Below are 17,560 nucleotides of genomic sequence, written 5' to 3'. Positions count from 1 at the left end.
GTGTGTGTTTAAATTAACACATAGAGACTCCGAGGACAATGGTTATAAACACAAAGCCACTGACTCATCGCAAAGTTGGGAAAGAAGTTTAGGGCTGAGCAGAGTCATAGTTCTATCGTCTGGCCTCTGAGCCCCTGCTGAGAGCCAGCGTCATCAGCGGCTGCGCTGAAAGCCCATTTGCACTGTTAGTTTTGTTTCTTGTCAGGCTCTCTGACAGGGTGATGTCAAGGAGGCTGCAAGAATAGGTACCTAGCTCTCCCCTGCCCCCAAATCTCCACTCCATCCCCACCCCACAACCCACCCTGAGGTCTGCTCTTTCCTTTCTCCAGAATCACCCCTTGGCTAGGATCACAGATGGGGAAACTGAGGCTGTGATTGATGTAGGAGATACATGGGCTCCAGGTTAGATATTTACAACTGGCCTCTTGTTTGCATTACATGGGGCGCAAACAAGTGGTCTTCAGCCTGGATTCTTAAAACTGTTAGCATTTTCTGAGACAAGAGACAGATGGGCTCCAGTTAAGGCGTTTACAATCACCTTCCTGTTTGCTCTCTGTAGTGGAAGTAACAACAGAAACAGGGTAAATAGCCAATGTTTGTCTCTTGTAAACTCCTTAAGGTAATAGTCATGGCAATAGTCAAGGAAATAGTCATGGCAAAGACAAAGAGGGGCAAAACTTCATTTGAGTAAAAGATTAAGGGAGCTCCACTCTCAGCTCTTTTAGGACAAAGGAGACACTGTACACGCACAGGAAGCCTCCTTGTGGGTCAAAAGTCAGGCGATAATGCCAGGCCATAATGAGCCTTGCTCCTCCCAGAAGACTTCACTTCAACATCCATCTTGGTTGAGGGTTGCATGCCCACCTGGGGAGTGCCCCAGGGTAGCTCAGGTGTGGAAAAAGAAACCAGATACTTGACGTGAAGAAAGACAAAGACCCAGAAGAACTGACCTATGTAAATGAGGTAACTGTCCCCTTACTGCAGGCCTCCTCACTAGGACGGATGCCCACACACTTTCTCTCGGGGTGTGGCTCTGTGCCTTGCTTCTGTCCTGAGTAAACCAACTATTTTTCTGCCTGCTCTCCCACTTGTTGCTGTGCTATGTCTCTAATAATAAACTTTGTACCTGCATTTACAGTGTCTGCCTCCCTGATAAATGCATTTTTCACTGGGGGAAAAGATCCAGAGGAAAATAGCTTCTAGCCTCTAGCCCTTGCTGGTCTGGTGGCTAGAATTCCTGGTTCTCATCCAGGCTTTCCAGGTTCAGCTCCTGGGCAGGAGATGAAGATCTTGCTTCAGGCCATCGCTCACTGCTGCCTCGCCAAGATCACAACAGGAAGGATAACTTCCTCAGCTCGTGGAGACTGCAGTGGGCAGGACAGGACTGAGAGGCCAAAGTCTGGGCTTTTCCATCATCAGTGGGGCCTCTGCAGAGGCTCCAATGTGGCTTTTCAGAAATGGGGTACATTGGTGTCAGCCTGTGGGAGACATGGCAGGTCCCAAGTGGGCTACAGGAGTTTCTGTAGGACCAGAATGAGTGTTTCTGGTGGAAGAAGGGGCAAACTGGACTTTGCTTTGCATGTGGCCCCATTCCTTCCATGGCTTGTTCCTGCAGCCAGGACACCCCTTCTGCCCCTTCCTTCTCCTCCTTAACCCTCCCTAAGCATCCTTTTACCCTCTCAGTCCTCTATTAGACCTTCTCACCTTTTCCTTCTTCCCTTCTTAGGTAACTTACTGCACTAAGCCCCTGGTTGTTTCACATGATCAGGTAAAAGAACTGGTCTTATTGGCTCCAGCAGGTCCCATCTGCTCGTCACTGATCATGATCCGAAGTCGACGCTCAGAGGGGGAGCTGTGCACCGGCAGGACGAGAATGTGAGGATGAAGAAAAGAGCAAATATGCAAGTGAGGCACACACTCAGTGGGTGGCCCTGCTTCTTCCCTGCTCAGAAAATGGAACCAAGACACCCCCAGTTGACTGAGTCTTCCAGAACTTGGTTGGCCCCATCTTCCCATCGATTTGTCTCTGTGATTTGTAATCATGTGATTCCTGTTCGTCTTGTATGACTTCAGGCCTTTTTATTTTTGGCAGTGACACTCAGCATGTAGGATCTCAGCTCCCCTATACCTCCTGCAATGGAAGCTCAGAGTCTTAACACCGCACCACCAGGGAAGCCCACAGGCCATATTAATTAGTCCGCAATGGAGTCACAGTAGCCAAGCTAAGCCTCCACGATGGTTGTTTTGAAATGTTCACTGTAGGACTATGAGTGTCTTAAAATGGTATGCTAACAGTGTTACTTTATTTTTTAATTTGTTTTAAAACTTTTTTTTGTATTGGGTTATGCTCAGTCGCTCAGTTGTGTCCAACTCTCAGCGACCATATGGACTGCAGCCTGCCATGGGATTCTCCAGGCAAGAAGACTGGAGTGGGTTGCCATTTCCGTCTCCATGTATTGGGGTATCAATTAACAAACAATGTTGTAGTAGTTCAGGTGAACAGTGAAGGGACTCAGCCATACATATACGTGTATCCATTCTCCCCCAGCTCCCCTCCCATTCAGGCTGTCAGATATCATTGAGTAGAGTTCCAGGAGGTCCCTGTTGGTTATCCATTTTAAATATAGCAGTGTGTACATGTCCATCTCAAACTCCCTAACTATCCCTTCCCTCCATCCTTCCCCCTGGCAGCCATAAGTTCATTCTCTAACAGTGTTACTTTAGATCAGAAATGTGATGGACGGAAATTCCCTGGCAGTCCAGCGGCTAGGACTCAGTGCTCTCGCTGCTAAGTGCCAGGGTTCAATCCCTGGTTGGGGAACTAAGACCCCACAAGCCCAGTAAGGTCCCAATAAGGTCCTCCCCAAAACAAAAGAAATTTGATGAGCAATGTATGTCAAAGGAGCAACCGATAGACAAGACCCCGTCCCCTGGGGCATAACCACTGTTTCTTAAAAAGATACCCCTGAGCCCAGTGACTTGAAGGCTCTTCTCTGGAGAACCCACTCCAAGCTGTTACAGGTGGAGCTGCTGGAGGCTCCCTAGGAGCAGAGTGAACCCGCTGATGCCTGTCCTGGGGCCTGCATCAGACCAGAGAGCCCTACTCCTGCTAAGACCTCCTTCCCAGACTTCTTGAAGCAGTTGGTTACCCCCTTTCCTGTTCTCCCTACTTGAACAGACCTGTGTTGTGTAATAAATGTATGCAATAAACTGAGTAATTGGTGACCTGGATATTGGCCATGTTTTATGCGTCACCAGTTCTGTGATTCTTACCCAAATGATTGGTGAATTATCAGCCATGTTTCATGGGTCTCCAGTTCTGTGATTCTCACCTGGTCTTACTGCTGGGCCTTGTGACCTATAAGCGTGCCAAGACAAAGAAAGAATTCCCAAATCCCATCTGCTTTCAACGTAAGAGCCCATTTAGGAGCAATTGTGTTTTGTCCCTTTGACTACAAACAGCAGGTGGTTATCAAAGGGGCAAAATAATTATCCTCACAAAGCCAAGAGATTACAGTGTAGGAAGCAGATGCTTTTCCTGAAACTCGAATCAGGCCGGGTAAGAATTGCCCTTAGGTCACATTAGCCCTAAAAGGAGGAAAACAGGGACATTGCTTCAAGATGCACAATCAATACAAGTATTTCCCTTGGAAGAAAAGCTATGACAAACCTAGACAGTGTATTAAAAAGCAGAGACATCTCTTTGCTGATGAAGATCCATACGGTCAAAGCTGTGGTTTTTCCAGTAGTCATGTATGGATGTGAGTTGGACAGCCTGAGTCCTAACATGGCTCCCTAACCAGGACAAAATAACACAGCCTATGTGTCAGTTTCCTCATGTATGAAATGAGGAGGAGCTGAGGAATTAATTCATATAAGAGGCTTAGAAAAGTGCCTGGAGAAGAGAGCGATTAGTAAATATTAGTTTAACTGTTATGTGAAATAGGCTGGATTGGCAAGGGTAATGAAGAAAGCACTTTATTTTTCTAACTGTCCTTACAGAACCACCCCGGAGATTCATGCTTCGCTGCCCCCATGCTTCCCGTCCCTCCATCAAATCTGATGGAGATTTGATCTTACTTTACAGTATTGTATTGGTTTTGCCATACATCGACATGCATCCGCCACAGCTGTACACTTAGTTCCAAGATTGGAGAAGGAGCTGGGTTCAGGAAAAAGAGGATTTCCAGCAGCCTGGACATGATTGCCATCTAGTGATTATATAGGATAACAGCATTTGCCCACAGACCTAAGGCTCAGTATTCTTTGTTTCGCTCTTTTGTGGAGAAATTCAAAATAGTAGAAATACACCACATAAAATAACAAAGATGGGAAAGATAGCCTACTCCAAAAACAGAATTTCCAAAAAGGGCTGTGCTGTGCAGCATGTTCAATTGTGTTTAACTCTTTGTGACCCTTTGGACGGTAGCCTTCCAGGCTTCTCTGTCCATGGGATTTTTCAGGCAAGCATACTGGAGTGGGTTGCTATTTTCCTAGGGGAGGAAAATATTCTTCCCAACCCAGTGGTGGAACCTGAGTATCCTGTGTCTCCTGCATTTCAGGCAGATTCTTTACCGTTGAGCTACTGGGGAGGCCCTCTAAAACGGGCTGGAACTGGGTAATTAGGTAGCATAATTCTAATGTCTCCCAGCCCCTCTAGAAATAAGAAGTACTTAATGTGTAAGTAGGTTTATAGACTAAGGAATGTTTTTAAACAAAATCATCACAATTAACAAATAATTCACCAACCCCAACTGCCAGATCAGAATTGCAATAACTTTATTGAGAGTGGGCAGTGATATTTTGTGTAATAAATACTGTGTTAAGAGTTCATGCTTATGTTCTGGCATCCCCCAATATCTATTTTCCACTTTTTAAAAGTCTGTCCCCTAATTCCTAGCTGTCACATGGGATCTAATTTCTCAGCCTATGACTCAGTTCTGCCCTTATCCACAACTTGTTCTGACTAGCGAGAATGTGAGTGTGATGGCTGGGGTTCAAGGAATCACTTTTGAACCAAGAGGCAGAATTTGTTGAAGTTGGCAGAACAATCAAGATAGAAGTTCCCTGAGTCTTTGATACTTGATGAGCTGCCATGCCAACCCCAGATTATCTCCAGAACTACTTGATATGAAAGAATAAATTTAGATTTTGTTTAATATGGCAGTTGATACCTAGAAATGACTTTTTGAATGTCATAGAAAGTAAATTATTAGTAACAGTCTATTGGAAGTGGTAAAGAAAAGGGCAGTGAGGACTCAGATACTGTCAACTGACATGGGGATCTTTGTTTTGCAGCAGCAAGACATTTAGTTAAATCATTGCCCTCTGCACTCTGAAAGGCTGTGTGCTATAGTGCCAATTGAGGTTCTTCCATTAAGAATTCTCTAACAGATCTTGGAAGCCAGCTCATGTCAGAAATCAGCTGAAGGAAGTTGCCTTTCTACCCAAGTATCTCTGCCTTCAGAGGTTACAAGGTAGCCCTCCATTCACTAAGCCATTTTGAACTGGTTTCAAAGTACAGAAACCATTGTCAAAGACCAAGGTAATGAGACTTTAAATATAATGGATAATGGCAAGTTGATACTGAAATTCATGTGGAAAAATAAATGTGCAAGAGTGGGCAGAAAACACTGTAAAAGAAAAGCTATAGGGGAGTGTCTACCAGACCTTAAAACATCCAATACAGCTCAAAGCAGTGTGGCACTAATGCATTGCAAAGACAGACCAATGGTATAGGATAGAAAGTCCAGAAACAGACCCAAATGCATATGGAAATTTACTAAATGATAGAGGTGGTATCAAAAGTCACTGAAGCAAAGATGACACTTTGCCTTGATTGTCTTAATCTGTAAAGTGGGCATGATTGAGTTATTTAATAGAAAGAGAACCAGATGAGGGCCATTGCAACTTCACTACCTATGCTTTTGAGTCAGACCCATTGAACCCTCTGATCCTCCCTCCCATTGACTGTGAATAATAATCATATCCATCACCATCTGGCCCAGGGGAATTGGTGGCATCAAAACAGAAAACTTTTGTAAGAGTGAGAGTAGTTACAAAAAAGTAAGGAAAGCCGAAGAAGCTGAACCTGAATGGTTCTGTGATGACCTACAAGACCTTCTAGAACTAACACCCCCAAAAGATGTCCTTTTCATCACAGGGTACTGATGCAAAAGTAGGAAATCAAAAGATACCTGGAGTAACAGGCAAGTTTGGCCCTGGAGTGCAAAATGAAGCAGGGCAAAGTCTAACAGAGTTGTGCCAAGAGAATGCACTTAGCGTAGCAAACTCCCTCTTCCAACAACACAACAGACGACTCTACACATGGACATCACCAGATGGTCAACACCGAAATCAGATTGATTATATTCTTTGCAGCCAAAGATGGAGAAGCTCTATACAGTCAGCAACTGTATAGAGATCTGTAAAGGAGATCATGAACTTCTTATTGCCAAATTCAGACTTAAATTGAAGAAAGTAGGAAAAACCACTAGACCATTCAGGTACGACCTAAATCAAATCCCTTACAGTGGAAATGACAAATAGATTCAAGGGATTAGATCTGATAGACAGAGTGTTTGAAGAACTATGGAGAGAGGCTTGAGACATTGTACAGGAGGCAGTGATCAAGACCATCCCCAAGAAAAAGAAATGCAAAAAGGCAAAATGGTTGCTGAGGAGGGCTTACAAACAGCTGAGGAAAGAAGAGAAGCAAAAGGCAAAGGAGAAAAGGAAAGATATACCCATTTGAATGCAGAGTTCCAAAGAATAGCAAGGAGAGATAAGAAAGACCTCAATGCAAAGAAGTAGAGGAAAACAATAGAATGGGAAAGGCTAGAGATCTCTTCAAGAAAATTAGAGATACCAAGGGGACATTTCATGGAAAGATGGGCACAATAAAGGACAGAAATGGTATGGACCTAACAGAAGCAGAAAATACTAACAGGTGGGAAGGATACACAGAAGAACTATACAAAGGTCTTAAAGACCCAGATAACCACAATGGTGTGATCACTCAGCTAGAGCCATACATTCTGGAGTCTGAAGTCAAGTGGACCTTAGGAAGGATCACTAAGAAGAAAGCTAGCGGAGGTGATGGAATTCCAGCTGAGCTATTTCAAGTCCTAAAAGATGATCCTGCTAAAGTGCTGCACTCAATGTGCCAGCAAATTTGGAAAACTCAGCAGTGGCCACAGGACTGGAAGAGGTCAGTTTTCTTTCCAATCCCAAAGAAAGGCAATGCTAAAGAATGTTCAAACCATCCCACAATTGCACTGATCTCACATGCTAGGAAAGTAATGCTCAAAATTCTCCAAGACAGGCTTCAACAGTACATGAACCAAGAACTTCCAGATGTTCAAGCTGGATTTAGAAAAGGCAGAGGAACCGGAGTCAAATTGCCAACATCTGCAAGATCATCGAAAAAGCAAGAGAGTTCCTGAAAAACACCTACTTCTGCTTTATTGACTATGCCAAAGCCTTTACTGTGTGGATAACAACAAACTGGAAAATTCTGAAAGAGATGGCAATACCACACCACCTTACCTGCCTCCTGAGAAATCTGTGTGAAGGTCAAGAAGCAACAGCTAAAACAGGACAGGGAACAGAAGATGGGTTCCAAATTGGGAAAGAAGTACATCAAAACTGTATAGTCACCCTGCTTATTTAACTTAAATGCAGAGTACATCATGTGAAATGCTGGGCTGGATGAAGCACAAACTCGAATCAAGATTCCCATGAGAATTATCAGTAACCTCAGATATGCAGATGACACCACTCTTACGGCAGAAAGCAAGGAGGAACTGAGGAGCCCCTTGATGAAAGTGAAAGAGGAGGGTGAAAAAGCTGGCTTAAAGATCAACGTTCAAAAAACTAAGATCGTGGCATCTGGTCCCATCACTTCATGGCAAATAGATGGGGAAACGATGGAAACAGTGACAGATTTATTTTCTTGGGCTCCAAAATCACTGCAGATGGTGACTGCCGCTATGAAATTAAAAGACGCTTGCTCCCTGGAAGAAAAGCTATGACCAACCTAGACAGCATATTAAAAAGCAGAGACATTACTTTGCCAACAAATGTCTGTCTAGTCAAAGCTATTTTTTTCCAGTAGTCATGTATGGTTGTGAGAGGTGGACCATAAAGAAAGCTGAGTGTCGAAGAATTGATGCTTTTGAACTGTGGTGTTGGAGAAGACTCTTGAGAGTTCCTTGGACTGCAAGGAGATCAAACTAGTCAGTCCTAAAGGGAATGAACCCTGAATATTCATTGGAAGGGCTGATGCTGAAGCCAAAGCTCCAATACTTTGGCCACCTGATGTGAAGAACTGACTCACTGGAAAAGACCTTGATGCTGGAAAAGATTGAAGGCAGGAGAAGGGGATGATAGAGGATGAGATGGTTGGATGGCATCACTGACTCAATGGACATAAGTTTAAGCAATCTCTTGGAGTTGGTGATGGACAGGGAAGCCTGGTGTGCTGTAGTCCGTGGGGTCACAAAGAGCCAAACATGACTGAGCGACTGAATTGAACTGAACTAAGGAAGTTCACCTTAAAATGAATCTATGTGGACCTTAAGTGTGTTGTTGGTTTTTTTTTCTAGGGCTTCAATGATGTCTCCCAAGCTACCCAGGGTAGAATTTGCTAGGCAAATGGGAAATGGGAAATCACATGAATGTTACTGAATCGGAAAATACAGATTGGAATATTTTCTTACCTTTTCTTCTAAAAATTAGAGTTCACGTCCTTTGGATCAGTAAGTAGTTGGAAACCACCTCCCCCTTCATGGATCTCACATGAAGGTGCTAAATATCAGCGATGGAGTAACCCAACCAGGGAGAAGAGCTGTGTCCTTGTGGGCTGAGGTTCATTCTCACCAATGTTTTGGCCAGGCTGTGGACTTCGGTCTTCACGTGCCCACAGCAAGGACACATCTGCAAAGCATCCTCTGGGTGAGAGTCAGCTGTTGGTTTCCAGCAGTGCAGGGCCTGGGGTCTCGTTAGGTTACAACAAAATTTTTATAAGTGAGTCTTTACTCTTTTAAACCTTTAGCTCTAGTTGAGACAAAGTACTCATTTCAGCAGGAATTTGGCTGAGCAATGAATTGTATGCTTGCTAAGGAAAGATATAAGCATCTGAATCCAGAGTTCCGAAGAATAGCAAGAAGAGATAAGAAAGCCTTCCTCAGCGATCAATGCACAGAAATAGAGGAAAACAACAGAATGGGAAAGACTAGAGATCTCTTCAAGAAAATTAGAGATACCAAGGGAACATTTCATGCAAAGATGGGCTTGATAAAGGACAGAAATGGTTTGGACCTAACAGAAGCAGAAGATATTAAGAAGAGGTGGCAAGAATACACAGAAGAACTGAACAAAAAAGATCTTCACGAACAAGATATTCACGATGGTGTGATCACTCATCTAGAGCCAGACATCCTGGAATATGAAGTCAAGTGTGCCTTAGAAAGTATCACTACAAACAAAGCTAGTGGAAGTGATGGAATTCTAGTTGAACTACTTCAAATCCTGAAAGATGATGCTGTGAAAGTGCTGCACTCAATATGCCAGCAAATTTGGAAAACTCAGCAGTGGCCACAGGGCTGGAAAAGGTCAGTTTTCATGCCAATCCCACAGAAAGGCAATGCCAAAGAATGCTCAAACTACCACACAATTGCACTCATCTCACACACTAATAAGGTAATGCTCAAAATTCTCCAAGCCAGGCTTCAGCAATACGTGAACCGTGAACTCCCTGATGTTCAAGCTGGTTTTAGAAAAGGCAGAGGAACCAGAGATCAAATTGCCAACATCCACTGGATCATGGAAAAAGCAAGAGAGTTCCAGAAAAACATCTATTTCTGCTTTATTGACTATGCCAAAGCCTTTGACTGTGTGGATCACAATAAACTGTGGAAAATTCTGAAAGAGATGGGAATAACAGACCACCTAACCTGCCTCTTGAGAAATCTGTAAGCAGGTCAGGAAGCAACAGTTAGAACTGGACATGGAACAACAGACTGGTTCCAAATAGGAAAAGGAGTATGTCAAGGCTGTATATTGTCACCCTGCACATTTAACTTATATGCAGAGTACATCATGAGAAACGTTGGGCTGGAAGAAGCACAAGCTGGAATCAAGATTGCCGGGCGAAATATCAATAACTTCAATATGCAGATGACACCACCCTTATGGCAGAAAGTGAAGAGGAACTAAAGAGCCTCTTGATGAAAGTGAAAGAGGAGAGTGAAAAAGTTGGCTTAAAGCTCAACATTCAGAAAATGAAGATCATGGCATCTGGTCCCACGACTTCATGGGAAATAGATGGGGAAACAGTGGAAACAGTGTCAGACTTTATTTTTTTAAGCTCCAAAATCACTGCAGATGGTGACTGCAGCCATGAAATTTAAAGACGCTTATTCCTTCAGAGAAAAATTATGACCAACCTAGATAGCATATTCAAAAGCAGAGACATTACTTTGCCGACTAAGGTCCATCTAGTCAAGGCTATGGTTTTTCCTGTGGTCATGTATGGATGTGAGAGTTCGACTGTGAACAAAGCTGAGTGCCGAAGAATTGATGCTTTTGAACTGTGGTGTTGGAGAAGACTCTTGAGAGTCCCCTGGACTGCAAGGAGATCCAATCAGTCCATTCTGAAGGAGATCAGCCCTGGGATTTCTTTGGAGGGAATGATGCTGAAGCTGAAACTCCAATACTTTGGCTACCTCATGCGAAGAGTTGACTCATTGGAAAAGACTCTGAGGCGGGGAGGGATTGGGGGCAGGAGGAGAAGGGGCCGACAGAGGATGAGATGGCTGGATGGCATCACTGACTCGATGGGCGTGAGTCTGGGTGAACTCCAGGAGTTGGTGATGGACAGGGAGGCCTGGTGTGCTGCGATTCATGGGGTCGCAAAGAGTCGGACACGACTGAGCGACTGAACTGACTGACTGACTAAGTTGCTTCAGTTGTGTTGGACTCTTTGTGACCGTATGGACTGTAGCCCACCAGGCTCCCTCTGTCCAAGGGATTCTCCAGGCAAGAATACTGGAATGAGTTGCCATGCCCTTCTCCAAGGGATCCTCCTGATCCAGGAATCGAACTGGGGTCTCTTATGTCTCCTACATTGGCAGATGAGTTCTTTACCACTGAGTTACTGAGGAAGCCCCCAGATTTGTGTCTACCAGACATTAAAACATCTGTGTAAGTGAGTTTGGTCAGGCCAGGCTTACATAGTTTCTGCAGACATATTATGATATTATGATGAGGTATTCCATGGTATTGTGAGCCCTCCAGGAGGGGCACCATGGAAGTTTAATGAAAGAGGAATCTCTGACTCTCATTAAAAGATAAATTGAGGCACACTAAGAGTTTATCTGAACAAAAATTGATTCACAGAAGGCTGTGGCAAACCAGAAGTGATTAGGAGGACTCCACTGACTGGCTACAGAAAGACTTATAAAGAAAAGGTAGAAGCAAAGTAAGGAAATTGTTGACAGGCTGTAGATTAAAGCCTGGTTGATTATTTCTGATTGATTGTTCTTTTGTTATTCAGTCATTCATTCGTGTCCAACCATTTGCAACTCCATGGACTGCAGCATGCTGGGCTTCCCTGTCCTTCACCATCTCCCAGAGTTTGCTTAAACTCATGTCTATTGAGTCAATGATGCCATCCAACCATATCGTCCTCTGTCGCTCCCTTCTCCTCCTGCCTTCAATCTTTCCCAGCATCAGGGTCTTTTCCAATGAGTTGACTCTTTCCATCAAATGGCCAAAAGTATTGAAGCTTCAGCTTCAGCATCAGTCCCTCCAATAAATATTCAGGTCTGATTTCCTTTTTAGGATTGACTGGTTTGATCTCCTTGCAGTCCAAGGGACTCTCAAGAGTCTTCTCCAGTACCACAGCTCAAAAGCATCAGTTCTTCTGTGCTCAGCTTTCTTTATGGTCCACCTCTCACATCCACACATGATTACCGGAGAAACCGTATATTTGGTTGTTCTTAGTGTTTTACTTTGGAACCTTGAGGCATTTACAGGCTTAGAATTTGGTTTCTTAAGTAAGTCATCACCACATTAGAGCCACTTTGGTCCAATGTCCTCCTTGTTTAATTACCACTCTTAACAAACAAGATGTTTTTCTGAAATGTTCATGACCCATCACTATAGTCATTCCTGCCTACTGTTCTAATTTGAGGAAATCATATTGAAGTGTTACCTCCCTTGGTCAATGAGGTATGACATCTCTCTCCCTTCTTCTTGGCCTGAAATTTCTTTCGTACTCAGAATCTCTCAGTTCAGTTCAGTCGCTCAGTCGTGTCCGACTCTTTGCGACCCCATGAATCGCAGCACGCCAGGCCTCCCTGTCCATCACCATCTCCTGGAGTTCACTCAGACTCACGTCCATCGAGTCCGTGATGGCATCCAGCCGTCTCATCCTCGGTCGTCCCCTCAGAATCTCTAGACAGACAGCAAAGACTGGGTCATTGCCTCAAGCAGTTGCCCGCAGGAAGTTCTCTGGTGGTCCGCTTGTTGGGACTGTGCACTTTCACTGCAGAGGGCACTTGTTCAAGCCCTGGTCAGGGAAATGTGCTGTGCGCTGTGCTCAGTCGTATCTAACTCTTTTCTGACCCCACGGACTGTTGCTGCCAGGCTTCTCTGTCCGTGAGATTTTTCCAGGCAAGAATATTGGGGTGTCTTGCATTTCTGCCTCCGAGGGATCTTCCCGACCCAGGGATCGAACCGCATCCCCTGCGTCTCCTGCATTGTAGGTGGATTCTTTTTTACCGCTGCACCACTGGGTGAGCCTGCACCAGTGGACGTAGCGCCTTCTTGGAATCCTTCTGAAGACAGGCAAGCTGCACTCGCAGAAGGCATCGTGTGCTTGAGCTCCATTCTGTTCTGCCACTCCACAGGTTCTACATATCCCTCTGGCTGTATTGGTCCTTGGGAACTTTCTACCTTGCCATATGGTTTGCCAAATTCATATTCTCCCCGTTAAATGTTCATTGAAGTAAATGAGCTCTTTGCCAAATGACAGGACAGCCGGCAATTCGTTCTTCAGAACACTCTTGAATGGCAATTTTAAACGGATTCCACAAGCTGGAAGGCGCCCTCCGCCCTCCCGCCCCAGGTTACCCATTACTGTCTTTGGACCAATAATGTTGTCAGGGAGGAGCCTCTTTAGTCTGTTTGTATCCATCAGTCCTGTAGCCCGATGATCTTACAGAATCCCAAGGCCTCGGGCCACCATCCTCAGAAGGGAAGGTACAGGTAAGGTTCCAAAAAGGAGTTCTGAGAAGCCTGAGAATAAACACTTGGGAAGGCAGTTCTGAGTGACGGGGTGGCTCTCACACTTGTTGGACTGAATATGAGAATATCGGGACAAACTGGTTCCTTAACACCCTGACAAATCCCACAAACAAACCACCGGCCTTTTCCCACCAGAACCAAAATTTTAGTGTGTGCAGTGCTCTTGCCTGGAAAATCCCATGGACGGAGGAGCCTGGTGGGCCGCAGTCCATGGGGTCGCACAGAGTCAGACATGACTGAAGTGACTTAGCAGCAGCAGCAGCAGCTCTCCTACCACCATGCTCTCAAACCCTGCCTGTTTTCCTTAAAGGAACCAACAGAGGGCGCTGTCACCCAACGGTAACTACATTAGAGTGCCGCCAAACCACTTTCCAATCCAGTAAATCCTCTCCTCCCACTCCAGTTTATGAAAATTCATCTCTTGTGAGCAATTCCAGACTGAATTCATTTTTTTCAGCTTCCTGCTCAGCTGTGGTGGAGATGTTTGTTTACAACAGTATCTTTGCCGAACATATGCTGTATGGTTTGGGTAATTCAACATCCTGGTGGAGCCCAAAGAAACACAGAAGATGCCGGTTTGGGCAGCGTTATTTTGTTGCACACAGAGTGAGCGTCCGTCTTGTGTTTAGGAGGCCAAGACTTCAAACACTGCAAAGATGCAAAGGGAGTTTGGGTAATGAAGGAGGTGGAACAGGAAGGGCTGCACATCCTAAACAGCGAAGTGGGCTCACACACACACACTGGATTTTCAGTTGGTCAAAATGAGCAGGGGTTTTTGGTTCACAAGCATTTCCCCAGGGCCTGGCATCCCTGCCTGCCACATATTAATACCTGCCTATAAATACCTTTGAATCATAACTAATATATTCAATGTCAGAATTTGTTGAGAAGTTTAGTCCACTGGCTGTTTAGTTTATGAGGCGCTAAATAACCATTTTAACTGACTTTAAAAAAAACTCAGCTAAATGAATCAGCTCTTTGTTTGAAGATCACAGGGACAAAGTCAGTAAACATATTGAGCAAACACTGCCCTCTCACCCTCGGCTCTCCTGCACCCTCCCATTCTCCTTACTTGACTTTCTTCCCCAGAGAGAACCTTGCAGATGGGTTACTGTGAGCCTGGCCCTGGAGGGGACTGAAGCCATCCCAGTGTTTTCCCCAGTGGCCGGTGGGGGGACGTTCACTCTGCTCCTCTAATCTCTGCCTCCTGCCCTTCGCGTCCAGTACAGATCCCCAAGGAAGCAGCAAGAGAGACCTCTTCCCTCCTCTGCCTGGAACCCATCACTTCATCTTGTGACACTGCTCAGAACCCCAGAGGGGAGCGTGGGCACATCACTGAGCCCATGGGAACCTAGTTCTATCATCGTGACCTAGTTTTGTCATCTGGACCTGAGACCTGAGCCTAGGAACTCTGTCTTGCCTTTCAACTCCAGCTTTCTGTTGCTCAGACCCACACACCTGGGGCGGGGAGGGAGGTAGCAGTCTCTTCCTGAGTGTGGGGCAAAGGTCCCCAAAGCCCGGCCCTGGCCTGCAGCAGCTTCACCTGGGAATTGATAGAAACGCAAGTTCCTGCTCTCCTTAGACCTTCGGGGCTATGGACCCTCGGGCTATAATTGAGCAGCCCCTGGGGATTCTGATCCCCGTGAAACTGAACCACTGTCCTGCAATTGTGTGGAGAGGAAGGCAAGAGATAGAGGAGCCTGGGGCCCCTGAGGCTGGAGGAGGGGAGTCAGGGTGGGGCTGGAGGCTGGGAAATGAAAAGCACATGGAATTCCTGGGTGGCTAAGAGCACAGGCTCTCTTCTGACTGCTTGAATCCCAGCCCTGCCACCTACTGTGTGTGTGTGACCTGAGTAGGAGGCTTGGACTCTTTCTCTGTGCTTCTGTCTCTAAAATTCTAATGCAGCCAGTAGTAGGACCATAGCAGATGCTGCTCATGTGCCACCCCTTAATCCCTTCAGGACACCCCTCCCTGAGGTCTTTGCTCTTTCCGGATGTCAAAGCCAGCTCTCCACATCTAAGCACCCTGTCCTCACCCACTAACAGGACAGCAGCCCCCAAACAATGACTGCTCAGACGGGTGTGTCCAAACCCCGGCCCTCAGCCCGTTGTGACTGTGTGTCCTGTGCAGGTTCTACAGTTTCCTCAGCAGGAATAAGCTCCAGTTACCTCAGTGAGCGGTACGTGTGTCTCACCCCTCACGTTCCAGCTTTTCTCAGCCTGCTTTCCAAGACCCCCTTCCGAACAAACAGCCTCCTCTTGAGTTCTCCCCTCAAGGTCTCCTTTGGGAGAACCCGAGCCAAACCAAGAGCTTTCCCTCTATGATTGATTGAGGTTAATGCAATCAGCTTTGAGAACCTGCTCCACACACAGTAGGCACTCCATAAAGGCCTGCCATTGTTGTTAGTACCTGAGCACCGAGTGTGGAGTCAGGACACCTGATTCCAGTCTTGCTTTGCACCAGCCAGTGAGGGAAGCCCGAGGAAGCCAGTTATCCGCCCTCCCCCTCAACCCTCCCACCCCCTGCCCCAACTCTGAGGATCAGTTTCTATACTTTCAGGGCTATTTGGAGAATAAAACAGAAGAGCTCAGCAGGCACTTTGCAAACTGTGAAGGGAAACACCAAAGTGAAAGGTAAGAGGAAACAAAGGCTGAGGAAACTCATCCAGCTCAGCTCCATCTACCCTGGATCCTGGAACCAGGACTGCCTCAGGCCCAGAAAGAACCCTCCCGAACCAGTGCCCACTGTCTATGGGGGCTGGGATGCAGAGGAGTGCTGAGCACTGCTGAAAATTGGGCCTTTTAGTCCACCCTGTGCTGAGCACTTGGGGCTGAGTCTTAGGCATCATGAAGGTTTTATTTCAAGGTATTTAAAATGAGTTTATTAGAAACAGGAGCAATTCCAAATGGGGTCTGAATACAGAGTCACATTCCAATATTTATCTTTTACAGATTAAATGTTTGTAACAGGAAAAATGTGAAGAGCCAACTCATTTAAAAAGACCCTGATGCTGGGAAAGATTGATGGCAGGAGGAGAAGGGGACAACAGAGGATGAGATGTTAGGAGGGCATCAGCAACTTAATGGACATGAATGTGAGCAAACTCCAGGAGAAGGTGAAGGACAGGGAAGCCTGGCATGTTGCAGTCAATGGGGTCGCAAAGAGTTGGACATGACTTAGCACCTGAACAACAGAAGGAAAAGTGCAAGGCAGCGTGACAGTGCCATCAGCACGGTAATTAAGCCTCCTATGGATCATTTCTAACGCACAGTGCAGGACGGGCGGAGTGGTCCAGGGCAAGGCTCGGAAGTCGTCTGCCCTGAACCATGTGGATTTTGTCAAAGAACTCGCAACTTTAATTGGCCAGGATATCAGAGGCCCAAGTCCTTGGCCCTGCGTCCTCCACCTGAGCAGGGAAGGCCGTTTTGAAAGCAGGGATGTTGGAAGGGCTTTCTGGGCATCCTGTGGAGTGAGGACTGCAGGGGAGAGACAGAGAATTTATTTGGACATAAGAGCAGCAAGCAGACCAGGGCCCTGAAGGGCTGAAAAACAGACCTAGGAAATGGTGACGAAAACAGGAAAGGAACTAACAGAGATATTTTGAAGGGAAACGCTCTTGGTTTTTTGTGTTTTTTCACCTCTGTGAAATAACAGAAACACAACCAGAATTATTCATAGTAGAGGGCCATTTTTAAAGAAAGAATACGAGGAGTTCATCTCCAACTTCCAGAAGCTTCCAGCAACTGGTGACTTCTGTCAGGCGACTGCTTCACTGACCTGGAGGAAGAACAAGTTTTACTCAGGCAGGCAGCTTGCCAAGGACTGTTCCTCCAGCCAGGCATGGTTGTCCTTTTCTCCCCAAGCGTGTTTTCCCTCAAACTGTCCAGGCAAAGGCCAGTAGGAGATGACATGTCCCAGGGTGGTCAGTGTTGCTGACAAATGTCGTGTCCCCTCAGACTTCATCCTGCAGGGTGGGAAAATGCTGAGGTCTCCAAGATGCTGTGACACTGGAGGGGAGACTTGTCTGGACTTGAAGACCCCGACTCTTCAAGTTTAAAGTGCCAGGAGGGGTCCCAGGAGGGAGAAAGGGCCCCTGGAAGGTTGGCCAGGTCCCCTCCTCTCTGACGTACTGCTGTACTCACCACCAGGGAGGGGTCAGGCCGGTTGCTTTACCTCAAAGACCTCAGTGTGACCAACTGAAAAGTAGTAATAACATGGTGGGGACCAGCTCCCAGACAGGCTTGAGTCT

The sequence above is a fragment of the Oryx dammah genome, unplaced genomic scaffold (genome assembly GCF_014754425.2).
Source record: "Oryx dammah isolate SB20612 unplaced genomic scaffold, SCBI_Odam_1.1 HiC_scaffold_20, whole genome shotgun sequence".
NCBI lineage: Eukaryota > Metazoa > Chordata > Mammalia > Artiodactyla > Bovidae > Oryx > Oryx dammah.
This window is presented reverse-complemented; position numbering follows the sequence as displayed.